This window comes from Oncorhynchus clarkii, chromosome 7 (assembly GCF_045791955.1).
Source record: "Oncorhynchus clarkii lewisi isolate Uvic-CL-2024 chromosome 7, UVic_Ocla_1.0, whole genome shotgun sequence".
NCBI lineage: Eukaryota > Metazoa > Chordata > Actinopteri > Salmoniformes > Salmonidae > Oncorhynchus > Oncorhynchus clarkii.
In genome coordinates this window covers 46364287-46380611 of record NC_092153.1, presented here as the reverse complement: position 1 = coordinate 46380611, position 16325 = coordinate 46364287, and positions in this window count along the sequence as shown.

Sequence of the window (16325 nt, the reverse complement as noted above, 5' to 3'; positions counted from 1 at the left end):
TATGATCTTGTGTGATGTAATGATGTAGTAGACTCAGCAGGATCAGGACCAGCTCACCTGAGAATGTTCTTCATGTAGGAGGATGAGGAGGCGGGAGAGGGAGGGGTCTGTGGAGGGGGAGATGTGCTGCACAGTACAGCAGCTCAGATGTAGCGCTGGACAGGCCTCTGCGTCGATCAGGAAGTCTTCTGTCTGCAAATCCTCCACCTTCCTCAGTCGCCCGTCTCTGAGCTCGATTAGAGAGCCTGCCGCAAAGTGAGGGAGCAACCAGGGCAGCTGGTCAGAAGAGGTGGAGGGGTAAGAAGAGTGATGGATGGAGAGAGGGGTAGACACGTCTACTTTTTCTGTTACTCCCACAGTCCAGTTTTTCTCTGTTGACTGAACAGTAAGTGACGGTCTTATGGGAGATTCTTCTGCAAACGCCGAAGGACTTTGCCCTGAATCAGGATACTTGGGGGCTGTGGAGTGGTGTGTGTAGACCAGTTCAGGGTGGTGGTGTAGGTCCTTGGAGGCAGTAGGAGAAAGAGCAGTGTTCAGGGGGGCAGAACCTGCCTCTGAGCTGTGGCTCTGTGGCTGGTTTACTCCCTGTTTCTCTCTTCTCATATACAGGCCCCTCTGTCTGTTTTGCTGTTCGGTGTGTAGACTTAACTTCTCCCTGATTTTTTTATTAAAGTGCCAACTGTACCCTCCATCCTCCCCACCGGGCTCCTCTGTAGGCTGGGCCATATTTCTGCAGATAGAGGGGCGGCGTGGGTGTTCTGAGGGATATGTGGAGCGATGATTGAAAATGTAGGGAATATGCCGGCCTGGCGGGACTGCAGCCCAACCTCTGTAATAGTGCTCCCTCCACTCAGCCCAGCCATGGCTATCCCTGATAGGAGAGGAGAGGTGGTTGGCTCTGGTGGTGGAGGCTGTGGTGGGGGACTGGGTCCAGGGCTGGTATAGCGGGGGAACAGATGCATGTGTAGGTGGGAGCAGGTTTGAGTGGGATGCATTGTAGGGCTTGACTACATTATGGCTCTTGTAGGGGAAGGGGACCTTGAATGTGACAGCAGCAAGCTGCTCTGAGAGGCCTGGTCTGGGGTCCCTCTTTTTGGGCGGGAGGCTCTCTCTGTCTGGGTCTGGGGTTGGTGTGGTGCTCATTGGTTCACCCAGTCGTCACATATACTGTCACTTCTCTTCTCCGGCCTACAGGTTGTTGTGGAAAGGTTAAGTCAAATAAGCCTCCTGTGAAAGAGGCCGGCTGAGGGATCCTGTCACTCCCTGGTGAAGCATCAGTGACAGAGAGGTCACAAGGGGTCTCAGTCTCAATGCTCCAGTCTGAAAAAAGACAGGAAGGTATTTGTTTGACATGTTATATGTTATGTATGTTATAATTGAACCAATTCTTAAATTTCCATATAATTTATGTCAAAAGCACTAAGATAATTTTATACATTTTATAGCCTCATATAACAGGATTCTCAGCTTCTAGTCACATGGCTTTTGATGATTTCATAAACCATACTTCACTATGTACTCATAACACCTCTCTCTATCTTATCCCTCTAACTTCTACTTCATTAGTGATAGACAGAGACTTTCTCTGCCCTTTCTCCCTCGCTCTCTTAGACCCCTGTGGAGTAACAGATGGTAACTATGAACCTTAAAGTCTCATCACTAATTTCTCCATTGCCTCAGAATTGGAGCCTTTCAATCCATAGACTGCTGCATTGAGAGTGTGATTGACAGCTGAAGTCTGGATCAGTAGAACACTTACATTTTACCAGATCTCCCTCAGAAGACGTTACTATGGTTAATCAGTGTATTACTGTATATGTGCATACTGTGAGAAAAGGGTAGATAGGGGTGCTGTGCTTTCCAACACTGCCCTGCCGGGACATTCGGTTCTGGGCATGAAGCCATACATTTCCTGATAAGTAAAATTGAACGTCTTTGAAATGTTCTAAGAACGGAAGTGAAAAAAGGGCCTGTTCTGGAAACGTACATTTTTAGGTTGTAGGGAGGTTTTAGGTTGCAGGGAGGTTGATTATCCTCAGATCCTCAAAAGGTTCTACAGTTGCACCACTTCCTGGTATGGCAACTGCTCTGCCTCCGTCCGCAAGGCACTATAGAGGGTAGTGCGAACAGCCCAATAGATCACTAGGGCCAAGCTTCATGCCATCCAGGACCTTTATACCAGGCGGTGTCAGAGGAAGGCCCTACAAATTGCCAAAGACTCCAGCCAACCTAGTCATAGACTGTTCTCTCTGTTACCACACGGCAAGTGCTACCGGAGCGCCAAGTTTAGGTCCACGAGGCTTCTAAACAGCTTCTACCCCCAAGCCATAGGACTCCTGAACATCTAGTTAAATGGCTACCCAGACTATTTGCATTGCACTCCCTCCCCTCCCCTCTCCACATCACTGCCACTCTCTGTTGTCATCTATGCATAGTCACTTTAATTGACTCTACCTACATGTACATACTACCTCACCTAACCAGTGCCCCCGCACAATGACTCTGCACCGGCACCCCCCTGTATATATCGTTATTTTTTACTGCTGTTCTTAATTACTTGTTACTTTTATTTCTTATTCTTATGCATATTTTTTGAAACCGCACAGTTGGTTAGGGGCTCGTAAGTAAGCACTTCACCGTTGTATTTGGCGCATGTGACTACTAGAATTGGATTTGATTTGATTCTAAGAACGTTTTACTATGGTTCCATGAACGTTTTAAAGTTCTGAGAACTGAAATTATAGGTTATGTGGAAGTTTTTGAATAACTTCTTTAAAACTTTCAATGAATGTTAAGACTGCTAGCTTAGTTTAACTGTTTGGATCTCCAAGCACAGATAAGACACATGGAAATGATTTTGCTTAGGCATTAATCGCGCAAACACATTTCTAGCGTGACATGTTTTTTTAAAACTCATACAAAGCTGTTCATTTTAGTCTATTCAAACAGACCCCATTTCAAAGGAAACAAGCACTCATTAAGATCGGGTGTGGCCAATTAGTGAGCGTGGCCTGCACACCTGAACACACTTAACAAGATAGAGGATTGATAGAGTTTTGTTGATGCTGAGAACAGAATGTTTACGTTTTTCAATAACATTCTTAGAACGTTCTTTGAACGTTACAGCTTTCTTGTGGCTTTTATGTCAAACCAGTCAGAGAACGTTCCTAGAACAAGTTCCTTAAATGTGCTGAAAATGTTCCAAAGCCAAGCAACTATCCCTCACCATTCCCAGAACATTTTGGGAAGGTTGTATGCAAAATAACCATAGGACAACCACGCTCTCACCAAGTACTAAGAAGGTTCTGAGAATGTTATGTGCTAGCTGGGTGATAAATATAATTGTTATGAAAACCTCATGCATCAATTAGATAATCTGATAAAAATTAATCCACTTCGAGTAATATCTTTCATTCCTACCTAATGATCAACATACATGGAATAGATTCCGTGGCATTATTTTTATATTATTTTATAGTATGAAGAATACAATTGAACAAAGCTGAATAAAATAGAAACAATATTTTCTCCAAACGATTTGAGAGAGTGCGCACATGTGGCTATTCTGTGTTGAGCGGTTAACAAAAAAATAGGTATAACTATATGCTTAATTTAGAGTTATTAATGTAACTTTAGTTGTTCTACAAACGTTGGGCTATATGTTTTGATTTTTAATACATTGTAAGGATGCATGATGCGACTCTAATGATGATGTGAAAAAAGTTGCTTGAAAGGCATGAGATCTGCTTTGTTTTTTGTTCCAGGCTGAACACACTTCATCAGTCTCTCATTCACAATTTAATATATATTTTTTAAATATATATTTTTAGAATTTTACCCTGTTTTCTCCCCAATTTCGTGGTATCCAATTGTTTTTAGTAGCTACTACCTAGAATTTTACCCCGTTTTCTCCCCAATTTCGTGGTATCCAATTGTTTCTAGTAGCTACTACCTTCGCTACAACTCCCGTACGGGCTCGGGAGAGACGAAGGTTGAAAGTCATGCATCCTCCGATACACAACCCAACCAAGCTGCACTGCTTCTTAACACAGCGCGCATACAACCCAGAAGCCAGCCGCACCAATGTGTCGGAGGAAACACCGTGCATCTGGCAACCTTGATTAGCGCGCACTGCGCCCGGCCCGCCACAGGAGTCGCTGGTGCGCGATGAGACAAGGATATCCCTACCGGCCAACCCCTCCCTAACCCGGACAACGCTAGGCCAATTGTGTGTTGCCCCACGGACCTCCCGGTCGCGGCCGGTTACGACAGAGCCTGGGCACAAACCCAGAGTCTCTGGTGGCACAGCTGGCGCTGCAGTACAGAGCCCTTAACCACTGCGCCATCGCATTCACAATTTGACAAGCACTTCACGGCAGCATCCCCTTTGTGTGGCCGTAATGCACCCTAAAATAATCTATGCCTTTTACGGCCAGTGGCCGCTGTGTCCTTGGCCCGGAGTGCTGCGTTGTCCCCTTCTCCCTGAGTGCTGCGCGTTCCAAAGCATCTCTCACTCACATGGCTCTCCATCACGTGATCGGGTCTTTCTCACAGGCTACAAGTGAAGACAGACACATCGGGAACGCAACTGCCTGCGTCTTTATCCAATTCCAAGGTGCATATTGAAGCTATTGTCCACATTTACTTTTCGTCAGCCAACAAGATGAGTAGGCCTAAAGAACATCAAAAGCACTAGTTTATGTCAATCTAATATCCCCCACAGTACAAAAGTTGACCTATTCTATTCTGTGTGAGAAATTAATATTCCAAACATAGTCTGGGACAGTTGGGGATATGATAGAACCCAAATTAATACAACCACTAGTTTAAAAAAACTTGACTTGACTCAACAGATTAGATTTGTTTGTCTTAAAATGTTGCTAAACTATTAGTCTATTTCTTCACATTATAAGGGAAGGAATGCACACATGGCAGTAGGCTATAAGTACGAATGTTCCATTAGCTGGACAACACCATTAACAAAGTGACCACAAATGGGATTATGCATATAATGCATGTATTATTAAATCAAATCAAATCAAATCAAATCAAATCAAATTTTATTTGTCACATACACATGGCTAGCAGATGTTAATGCGAGTGTAGCGAAATGCTTGTGCTTCTAGTTCCGACAATGCAGTAATAACAAGTAATCTAACTAACAATTCCAAAACTACTGTCTTGTACACAGTGTAAGGGGATAAAGAATATGTACATAAGGATATATGAATGAGTGATGGTACAGAGCAGCATAGGCAAGATACAGTAGATGGTATCGGGTACAGTATGTACAAATGAGATGAGTATGTAAACAAAGTGGCATAGTATAGTATAAAGTGGCTAGTGATACATGTATTACATAAGGATACCGTCGATGATATAGAGTACAGTATATACGTATGCGTATGAGATGAATAATGTAGGGTAAGTAACATTTATATAAGGTAGCATTGTTTAAAGTGGCTAGTGATATATTTACATAATTTCCCATCAATTCCCATTATTAAAGTGGCTGGAGTTGAGTCAGTGTCAGTGTGTTGGCAGCAGCCACTCAGTGTTAGTGGTGGCTGTTTAACAGTCTGATGGCCTTGAGATAGAAGCTGTTTTTCAGTCTCTCGGTCCCAGCTTTGATGCACCTGTACTGACCTCGCCTTCTGGATGATAGCGGGGTGAACAGGCAGTGGCTCGGGTGGTTGATGTCCTTGATGATCTTTATGGCCTTCCTGTGACATCGGGTGGTGTAGGTGTCCTGGAGGGCAGGTAGTTTGCCCCCGGTGATGCGTTGTGCAGACCTCACTACCCTCTGGAGAGCCTTACGGTTGAGGGCGGTGCAGTTGCCATACCAGGCGGTGATACAGCCCGCCAGGATGCTCTCGATTGTGCATCTGTAGAAGTTTGTGAGTGCTTTTGGTGACAAGCCGAATTTCTTCAGCCTCCTGAGGTTGAAGAGGCGCTGCTGCGCCTTCTTCACGATGCTGTCTGTGTGAGTGGACCAATTCAGTTTGTCTGTGATGTGTATGCCGAGGAACTTAAAACTTGCTACCCTCTCCACTACTGTTCCATCGATGTGGATAGGGGGGTGTTCCCTCTGCTGTTTCCTGAAGTCCACAATCATCTCCTTAGTTTTGTTGACGTTGAGTGTGAGGTTGTTTTCCTGACACCACACTCCGAGGGCCCTCACCTCCTCCCTGTAGGCCGTCTCATCGTTGTTGGTAATCAAGCCTACCACTGTTGTGTCGTCCGCAAACTTGATGATTGAGTTGGAGGCGTGCGTGGCCACGCAGTCGTGGGTGAACAGGGAGTACAGGAGAGGGCTCAGAACGCAACCTTGTGGGGCCCCAGTGTTGAGGATCAGCGGGGAGGAGATGTTGTTGCCTACCCTCACCACCTGGGGGCGGCCCGTCAGGAAGTCCAGTACCCAGTTGCACAGGGCGGGGTCGAGACCCAGGGTCTCGAGCTTGATGACGAGCTTGGAGGGTACTATGGTGTTGAATGCCGAGCTGTAGTCGATGAACAGCATTCTCACATAGGTATTCCTCTTGTCCAGATGGGTTAGGGCAGTGTGCAGTGTGGTTGAGATTGCATCGTCTGTGGACCTATTTGGGCGGTAAGCAAATTGGAGTGGGTCTAGGGTGTCAGGTAGGGTGGAGGTGATATGGTCCTTGACTAGTCTCTCAAAGCACTTCATGATGACGGATGTGAGTGCTACGGGGCGGTAGTCATTTAGCTCAGTTACCTTAGCTTTCTTGGGAACAGGAACAATGGTGGCCCTCTTGAAGCATGTGGGAACAGCAGACTGGTATAGGGATTGATTGAATATGTCCGTAAACACACCGGCCAGCTGGTCTGCGCATGCTCTGAGGGCGCGGCTGGGGATGCCATCTGGGCCTGCAGCCTTGCGAGGGTTAACACGTTTAAATGTCTTACTCACCTCGGCTGCAGTGAAGGAGAGACCGCATGTTTTCGTTGCAGGCCGTGTCAGTGGCACTGTATTGTCCTCAAAGCGAGCAAAAAAGTTATTTAGTCTGCCTGGGAGCAAGACATCCTGGTCCGTGACTGGGCTGGGTTTCTTCCTGTAGTCCGTGATTGACTGTAGACCCTGCCACATGCCTCTTGTGTCTGAGCCGTTGAATTGAGATTCTACTTTGTCTCTGTACTGGCGCTTAGCTTGTTTGATAGCCTTGCGGAGGGAATAGCTGCACTGTTTGTATTCGGTCATGTTACCAGACACCTTGCCCTGATTAAAAGCAGTGGTTCGCGCTTTCAGTTTCACACGAATGCTGCCATCAATCCACGGTTTCTGGTTAGGGAATGTTTTAATCGTTGCTATGGGAACGACATCTTCAACGCACGTTCTAATGAACTCGCACACCGAATCAGCATATTCGTCAATGTTGTTATCTGACGCAATACGAAACATCTCCCAGTCCACGTGATGGAAGCAGTCTTGGAGTGTGGAGTCAGCTTGGTCGGACCAGCGTTGGACAGACCTCAGCGTGGGAGCCTCTTGTTTTAGTTTCTGTCTGTAGGCAGGGATCAACAAAATGGAGTCGTGGTCAGCTTTTCCGAAAGGGGGGCGGGGCAGGGCCTTATATGCGTCGCGGAAGTTAGAGTAACAATGGTCCAAGGTCTTTCCTCCCCTGGTTGCGCAATCGATATGCTGATAAAATTTGGGGAGTCTTGTTTTCAGATTAGCCTTGTTAAAATCCCCAGCTACAATGAATGCAGCCTCCGGATAAATTGTTTCCAGGTGCATTTCTATGGTGAAAATTACCTTCCTCAAACTTGAAACTCACACGCTGCTTATGTAGGCTCTACACCCCTTGTAAAGCAGATTAATGTACTTAATTTTAAGATGTTTTTTGGCCACTTTAGTTGTGATGCAAACCTTATCAAAACATATGGGCTAGGCTACATGAGGTGTGCAAGAAAAGGGCTTAGTTTCTTGCCTCATGCTGGGCATCATTCACAAGTGACAATATATAATTCACAAGTGATAGGCTAATATTATCAACCATCAGACTATCCTTGATTTAATCTTGTCTTTACATATACTAAATAATATACATGTGAAATTTGTTTTGATTTAGAATGGACCATTATCATGCATCTGTCTCGAAACAAGGACAGCAGAAAAAAAATACATGTCATCTATGCACTTAAATAGTGAACGAAGGATGCTTTTCCCATGGTTCATTTTCATGCCAGCCAGGTAGGATATACTCTTGTTTTAAAGATAAGCAATGTGCTAAATATTAGAAAAAGGTTAGAAATAAATATATTAGACCAAGCGTATAGAAAGATGAAGGGATCCTCCTCTTTTTAATAGAGGCCGTCACTGTCTTTTCTCACACAATTGCATAGCTTATAGAAATTATGCGCAACATGAGTTCATGGGCTCTCATGAAGTGTTTGATTAGATTTTCTATTACATTTGCATTGATGTCAGAGTGATTATATAGTCAGAGCCCTTTATGTAGTTTAACTATTGTTATTTTACTGCTGCTCTTAATTACTTGTTACTTTTATTTCTTATTCTTATTCGTATTTTTTTTAAACTGCATTGTTGGTTAGGGGCTCATAAGTAAGCATTTCACTGTAATTCGGCGCATGTGACTAATAAAACAAAATTGGATTTGATTTGATTACAGGGACAATAGAGTTCTGAGTACCAAGCAGTTATAAAGTTGGGTAGGCTACTTATGGCCATCAACAGCATCAGATCTGGGAGAAGTCTAATTACCCTGACTAAAAGGTAACGTGTCATTTGAATGCCTTCATGACTCGTGACCCCTGTTAATACGGTCACCGCATCAGCCCTAATTGAGAGACCTTTGTCCAAAGATGCCACATATCAAGTTTCATGAAGATCGGTCATTCGGTGCCAGAAGAGTAGCGTTTTAAGTGTTTTTCATAAAATGATAAATGGCGGGAAATCTATCGTGGTGGACCTTATGGGTCACTGAGGCAAATTAGTTCCTCGTGAGGAGAGCGACCTATCTACATCATTTCATGACTTAAAGTCGAACGGGGTGAGGGGAGTGACCTTTCAAAGTTTGTATTTTCAGTCTCTTGTCATAGCTCCACAATCTGGCCAATCAGTGTCATTTTGTAAATGACGGATCTCTATGGCAAGAAGCATCACTCACACAAGTGTAATGCAAATCGGGCCAGTGCTGTCTGAGATATTGCGTAAAACTAATATACAAACATACAAATGCACAGTTCCTTCCCCGATTTCATTGTGGGGGACAACTGTGCTGTATGTACTCAACTGTGTTACTATTAGTGGAATAGTAATTGGTATGAAAGTCCTGACATTTAATGTTTAATGGTTATCATTATATATGTGCAGAGATCTTTTGTCACAAACAAAACATTGCCAAGCTACTAAAGTTACACAACAAAACATATCATATCACAATATGTAAATTCTTATTGATGTGAACCCTAATGATCTAGATGAGTTACAGTAGATGCATTTCATCACCGATGCGATACAGTATTGCTGTTAAGTTTTTACCACTTGGTGTAACTGTAACACTTCAGGCATAACATAAAATAAATAGCATGTATATCTAACGACGACAAGGGCGATGTTAACATGAATACCTTCCTCCCACACACATTCACACATGATTATTATCACATACACATGCGAATACTTGATGCCTTACCTCTCTCTTCTGGTGAAGGTATGAGTCCTTAGTAAAGCATGTTGCAGAGTGAATGAACATCTAGACAGCGTCACTGTGTCTATCAGACAGATGCATGCTCTATTTATCCTCCCACCCTCTTTAACCCCTCGGTAAAATAGAGTGGGAGGAAAAATAGAGCATGCATCTCGGTAAAAGAGAGTGGGAGGAAAAATAGAGCATGCATCTGAGAATGTTTTATTATAGAGGGGCGTGACCTCGATAGAGCATGCATCTGAGAACGTTTTATGATAGAGGGGCGTGACCTCTATAGAGCATGCATCTGAGAACGTTTTATTATAGAGGGGCGTGACCTCTATAGAGCATGCATCTGAGAACGCTTTATTATGGTTCCCTAAACATTTTCTTGGAAGGTTAAATTAACATTCTGAGAATGGAAATTCTAGGTTACTTGAAGGTAATTAAATAATGTTTTTTTTAACTCATACAAAGCTGTTTATTTTCATAATATTCAAACAGACTCCATTTCAAAGGAAACAAGCAGTCATTAAGATCAGGTGTGTGAGATTAGTTAGTGCGGCCAACACACCTGAATACACTTAACAAGATAGAGGCTAGAGAGAGTTTTGTTTGCGCTGAGAACAGAATGTATATATTTTTAAATAACATTCTTAGAACGTTCTTTGAACGTTACTAAGGTTTTCTTGTGTTTTTTATGTAAAGTTTTCTTAATGTTCTGAGAACATGACTTTAAATACACTGAACAAACATATAAACACAACATGTGAAGTGTTAGTCCCATATTTCATGAGCTGAAATAAAATATCCCAGAAATGCTCTATAAAAAGCTTATTTCTCTCAAATTTTCTCAACAAATTTGTTTACATCCCTGTTAGTGAGCGATTATCCTTTGCTAAAATAATCCATCCACCTGACAGGTGTGGCATATCAAGAAGCTGAGTAACCTCTCTAGGGTACGTGGGACGCTAACATCCCACCTGACCAACATCCAGTGAAAGTGCAGGGTGCCAAATTCAAACAGACATTTCATAATTACAATTCCTCAAACATACATGTATTATACACCATTTTAAATATAAACTTGTTGTTAGTCCCACCACAGTGTCCGATTTCAAAAAGGCTTTACGACAAAAGCATACCATGCGATTATCTTAGGTCAGTACCTAGTCACAAAAAAACACAGCCATTTTTTCAGCCAAAGAGACGAGCAACAAAAAGCTGAAATAGAGATAAAATGAATCACTAACCTCTGATGATCTTCATCAGATGGCACTCATAGGACTTCATGTTACAGAATACATGTATGTTTTGTTTGATAAAGTTCATATCTATATCCAAAAATCTCTGTTTACATTGGCGCGTTGTTATGTTTTGCCTCCAAAACATCCGGTGAAAGTGCAGAGAGCAACGTCAATATACAAAAATACTCATCATAAATGTTAATGAAAATACAACTGTTATGCATGGAATTAAATACAGTGGGGCAAAAAAGTATTTAGTCAGCCACCAATTGTGCAAGTTCTCCCACTTACGTAATTTTCATCATAGGTACACTTCAACTATGACAGACAAAATGAGAGAAAAAAAATCAAATCCAGTGAATCACATTGTAGGATTTTTAATGAATTTATTTGCATCTCCATCTTCTTCTCTCCCTTTAACAACCCTTCTTTCTCTCTATCTTCTCTCTGGTTTCCGACTCTTTCCCTATCTCCTTTTCTCTTTCCCTATTTCCTTCTCTCTCTATCTCTCTCTCTCCCTCCCTACCCCTCTCTCCCTCCCTCTCCCTCTCTCTGGGTGTATAGATAGACATAAGACTGCTGTGAGACTCGTCAGCTGATAGTTGGGGTATAGCTGCCTGATGGGCGTGGCACTCTGGTGAAGGCGGGAAACTATAGCTTTGAATGTTCCGGGCATTACACACCTTTAGCTTTCTTGAGTGTTCAACCAGGTGGAATGCAAAACTTTCCTATGGACTATACACTGAGTGTACAAACATTAGGAACACCGGCTCTTTCCATGACAAAGACAGACCCGGTGAATCCAGGTGAAAGCTATGATCCCTTATTGATGTCACTTGTTAAATCCACTTCAATCAGTGTAGATAAAGGGGAGGAGACAGGTTTTCTGATGGACAAATCTGGGTTTGGCGGATGGCAGGAGAACGCTACCTGCCCCAATACATAGTGCTAACTGTAAAGTTTGGTGGTGGAGGAATAATGGTCTAGGGCTGTTTTTCATGGTTTGGGCTAGGCCCCTTAGTTCCAGTGAAGGGAAATCTTAACTCTACAGCATATAATGACATTCTAGATGATTCTGTGCTTCCAACTTTGTGGCAATAGTTTGAGGAAGGCCCTTTCCTGTTCCAGCATGACAATACCCAAGTGCACAAAGTGAGGTCCATAAAGAAATGGTTTGTCAAGATCGATGTGGAAGAACTTGACTGGCCTGCACAGAGCCCTGACCTCAAACCCATCGAACACCTTTGGGAGGAGTTGGAACACGGACTGTGAGTCAGGCGTATTCGCCCAACATCAGTGCCCGTCCTCACTAATGCTCTTGTGGCTGAATGGAAGCAGGTCCCTGCAGCAATGTTCCAACACCTACTGGAAAGCCTTCCCAGAAGGGTTGAGGCTGTTATAGCAGAAAAGGGGGGGACCAACTCCACATTAATTCCCATGGTTTTTGAATGAGATTTTCGACGAGCAGGTGTCCACGTACTTTTGGTAATGTAGTGTGCATCCGTTGGCTTCACAGTTATTGCAATTCTCAGTTGTTGAAAATTCCCACAGTCAATTCTCACATGTCTATCACTCTATTACTGTCAACACCAACAGTCGTTTCTTAATTCTCTCGCTGCTGCATACCTTTGAGACACCGAATACATCTGATCCAATGAACAGAACGCCAGACAGTGTGAATGACAGTAAAGTTAGAAAATGAACAGCCATAATTACTTTCTATTCAACAGTTAAAAAGATCAGCATTTAGACCGAGATACATTCAGAACAGACATAATTTTGAACTCATGACACTAAAATATCTGTTCCTTCTTATACTCTCCTTTGTTCTCCTCTCTTTATATTCTGATATTACATTCTATTCAGCTCTACTCTCTCATTCTACAGACTAAAAAGTGATGATTGCCTGATCTGATTCACATTTAGCTGCAGATGCTACATTCTCTGCATGGTGAAAACCCAATCATGATGAAGCCCACAAACACATTCGAGAGAGGTGACAAGAGCTTCTCATTTTGAGTCACATCATGCTTCCTCTGCCCACACACACTTTCTCAGACAGTACAGGACATCCCATTAGCGTTATGCATGCATCTGCAGTCAGTAGCTTACATCTGCACCCATGCATGGATGCCAAGACTTGTTATTGTTAAGGTTTCCACTTGTATACAAAGACAGAGTTATTCATATGTCCTTCCCCTCTCTCCAGTTCTTTCTCTTTATGTCGCTCTCTGGGTGTTATCATGTGTGTGTGTGTGTGCTTTCAGTTCAAAGCTACCTCACAGGATAACGTTGTATACAATAAAACCCCATTGACATTACCGTTTATATACCATATATAAGGCCTATTCACGTCAAGCTAATACATTTTTTATGAGCTATTTGGATGCTGGTATAATAATGATCTATTTCCAACAGCTCAGGTTGCAAGGAAAAGAAAGCGTATATATTTTCACCACTAGATGGTGTCAATAATGTTGATATTCACATAACGCTGTTTTGCTGAGTGATCATTATTTATGTATTTGCAGGCAATCATGAATTATCATTAAAAAAGTCCCAGGCAACATATACATTTGCTGGGACTGTACTACCCTTACATCAAAAATACCTACTTTTCCATGATACTTTTTGAATTATCAGTATATAGTACGATATCAAAACTGCATTGCAATTAACATTAGCAACACTTGCTCTTTCCATGACATAGACTGACCAGGTGAAAGCTATGATTCCTTATTGATGTCACTTGTTAAATCCTATTAAATTAGTGTAGATAAAGGGGAGAAGATAGGTTAATGAAGGACTTTTAAGCCTTGAGACAATTGAGACATTGATTGTGTACTGGTGCAATTCAGAGGGTGAATGGGCAAGGTGAAAGATTTAAGTGCCTTTGAACAGGGTATGGTAGTAGATACCAGGCACACCAGTTTGTGTCAAGAACTGCAACTCTGCTGGGTTTTTCACACTCAACAGTTTCCTGTGTGTATCAAGAATGGTACACCACCAAAAGGATATTCAGACAACTTGACACAAATGTGGGAATCATTGGCTTCAACATGGGCCAGCATCCCTGTGTAACACTTTCAATTGAGGCTGTTCTGAGGGCAAAAGGGGGTGGATCTCACTAGGATAAAGACCACCTCCAATATTAGGAATCCCTTACTTCAAAGGCAATGTCAATGAACTAATCACTGATCATAATCTTGATGTGATTGGCCTGACTGAAACATGGCTTAAGCCTGATGAATTTACTGTGTTAAATGAGGCCTCACCTCCTGGCTACACTAGTGACCATATCCCCCGTGCATCCCGCAAAGGCGGAGGTGTTGCTAACATTTACGATAGCAAATTTCAATTTACAAAAAAAAAAATGACGTTTTCATCTTTTGAGCTTCTAGTCATGAAATCTATGCAGCCTACTCAATCACTTTTTATAGCTACTGTTTACAGGCCTCCTGGGCCATATACAGTGTTCCTCACTGAGTTCCCTGAATTCCTATCGGACCTTGTAGTCATAGCGGATAATATTCTAATCTTTGGTGACTTTAATATTCACATGGAAAAGTCCACAGACCCACTCCAAAAGGCTTTCGGAGCCATCATCGACTCAGTGGGTTTTGTCCAACATGTCTCTGGACCCACTCACTGTCACAGTCATACGCTGGACCTAGTTTTGTCCCATGGAATAAATGTTGTGGATCTTAATGTTTTTCCTCATAATCCTGGACTATCGGACCACCATTTTATTACGTTTGCAATTGCAACAAATAATCTGCTCAGACCCCAACCAAGGATCATCAAAAGTCGTGCTATAAATTCACAGACAACACAAAGATTCCTTGATGTCCTTCCAGATTCCCTCTGTCTACCCAAGGACGCCAGAGGACAAAAATCAGTTAACCACCTAACTGAGGAACTCAACTTAACCTTGCGCAATACCCTAGATGCAGTGAAACTAGCTCCCTGGTACCTTACTGTGCAGTACCGAAGAGCCCTTACTGCTGCTCGATCATCCTATTTTTCTAACTTAATTGAGGAAAATAAGAACAATCCGAAACTAAAAAGCAGCATTCCCCAAGAGAGGATGACTTTCACTTTAGCAGTGATAAATTCATGAACTTCTTTGGGAAAAGATTATGATTATTAGAAAGCAAATTACGGACTCCTCCTTAAATCTGCGTATTCCTTCAAAGCTCAGTGTTAATAAACGGCTCTCTATCCACCGGATGTGTACCAAACTCACTAAAAGTGGCAGTAATAAAGCCTCTCTTGAAAAAGCCAAACCTTGACCCAGAAAATATAAAAAACTATCGGCCTATATCGAATCTTCCATTCCTCTCAAAAATTTTAGAAAAGGCTGTTGCGCAACAACTCACTGCCTTCCTGAAGACAAACAATGTATACGAAATGCTTCAGTCTGGTTTTAGACCCCATCATAGCACTGAGACGGCACTTGTGAAGGTGGTAAATGACATTTTAATGGCATCGGACCGAGGCTCTGCATCTGTCCTCGTGCTCCTAGACCTTAGTGCTGCTTTTGATACCATCGATCACCACATTCTTTTGGAGAGATTGGAAACCCAAATGTGTACTATATATTTTACCTCTTGGGGATGTCATTCGAAAACATAATGTTAACTTAAGGAAGTGGATGGCTGCAAACTTTCTACTTTTAAACTGTGTCTCTTTTGAAGAACATATCAAGACCATTTCAAGGACAGCTTTTTTCCATCTACGTAACATTGCAAAAATCAGAAACTTTCTGTCCAAAAATGATGCAGAAAAATTAATCCATGCTTTTGTCACTTGATTTCAAGGTTTTACTGCTAACCTACAAAGTTACATGGGCTTGCTCCTACCTATCTCTCTGATTTGGTCCTGCCGTACATACCTACACGTACGCTACGGTCACAAGACGCAGGCCTCCTAATTGTCCCTAGAATTTTTAAGCAAACAGCTGGAGGCAGGGCTTTCTCCTATAGAGCTCCATTTTTATGGAACGGTCTGCCTACCCATGTCAGAGACGCAAACTCGGTCTCAACCTTTAAGTCTCTACTGAAGACTCATCTCTTCAGTGGGTCATATGATTGAGTGTAGTCTGGCCCAGGAGTGGGAGGGTGAACGGAAAGGCTCTGGAGCAACGAACCGCCCTTGCTGTCTCTGCCTGGCCGGTTCCCCTCTTTCCACTGGGATTCTCTGCCTCTAACCCTATTACAGGGGCTGAGTCACTGGCTTTACATGCCGTCCCTGGAGGGGGTGCGTCACCTGAGTGGGTTGAGTCACTGATGTGGTCATCCTGTCTGGGTTGGCGCCCCCCCCCCCCCCCCTTGGGTTGTGCCGTGGCGGAGGTCTTTGTGGGCTATACTCAGCCTTGTCTCAGGATGGTAAGTTGGTGGTTGAAGAT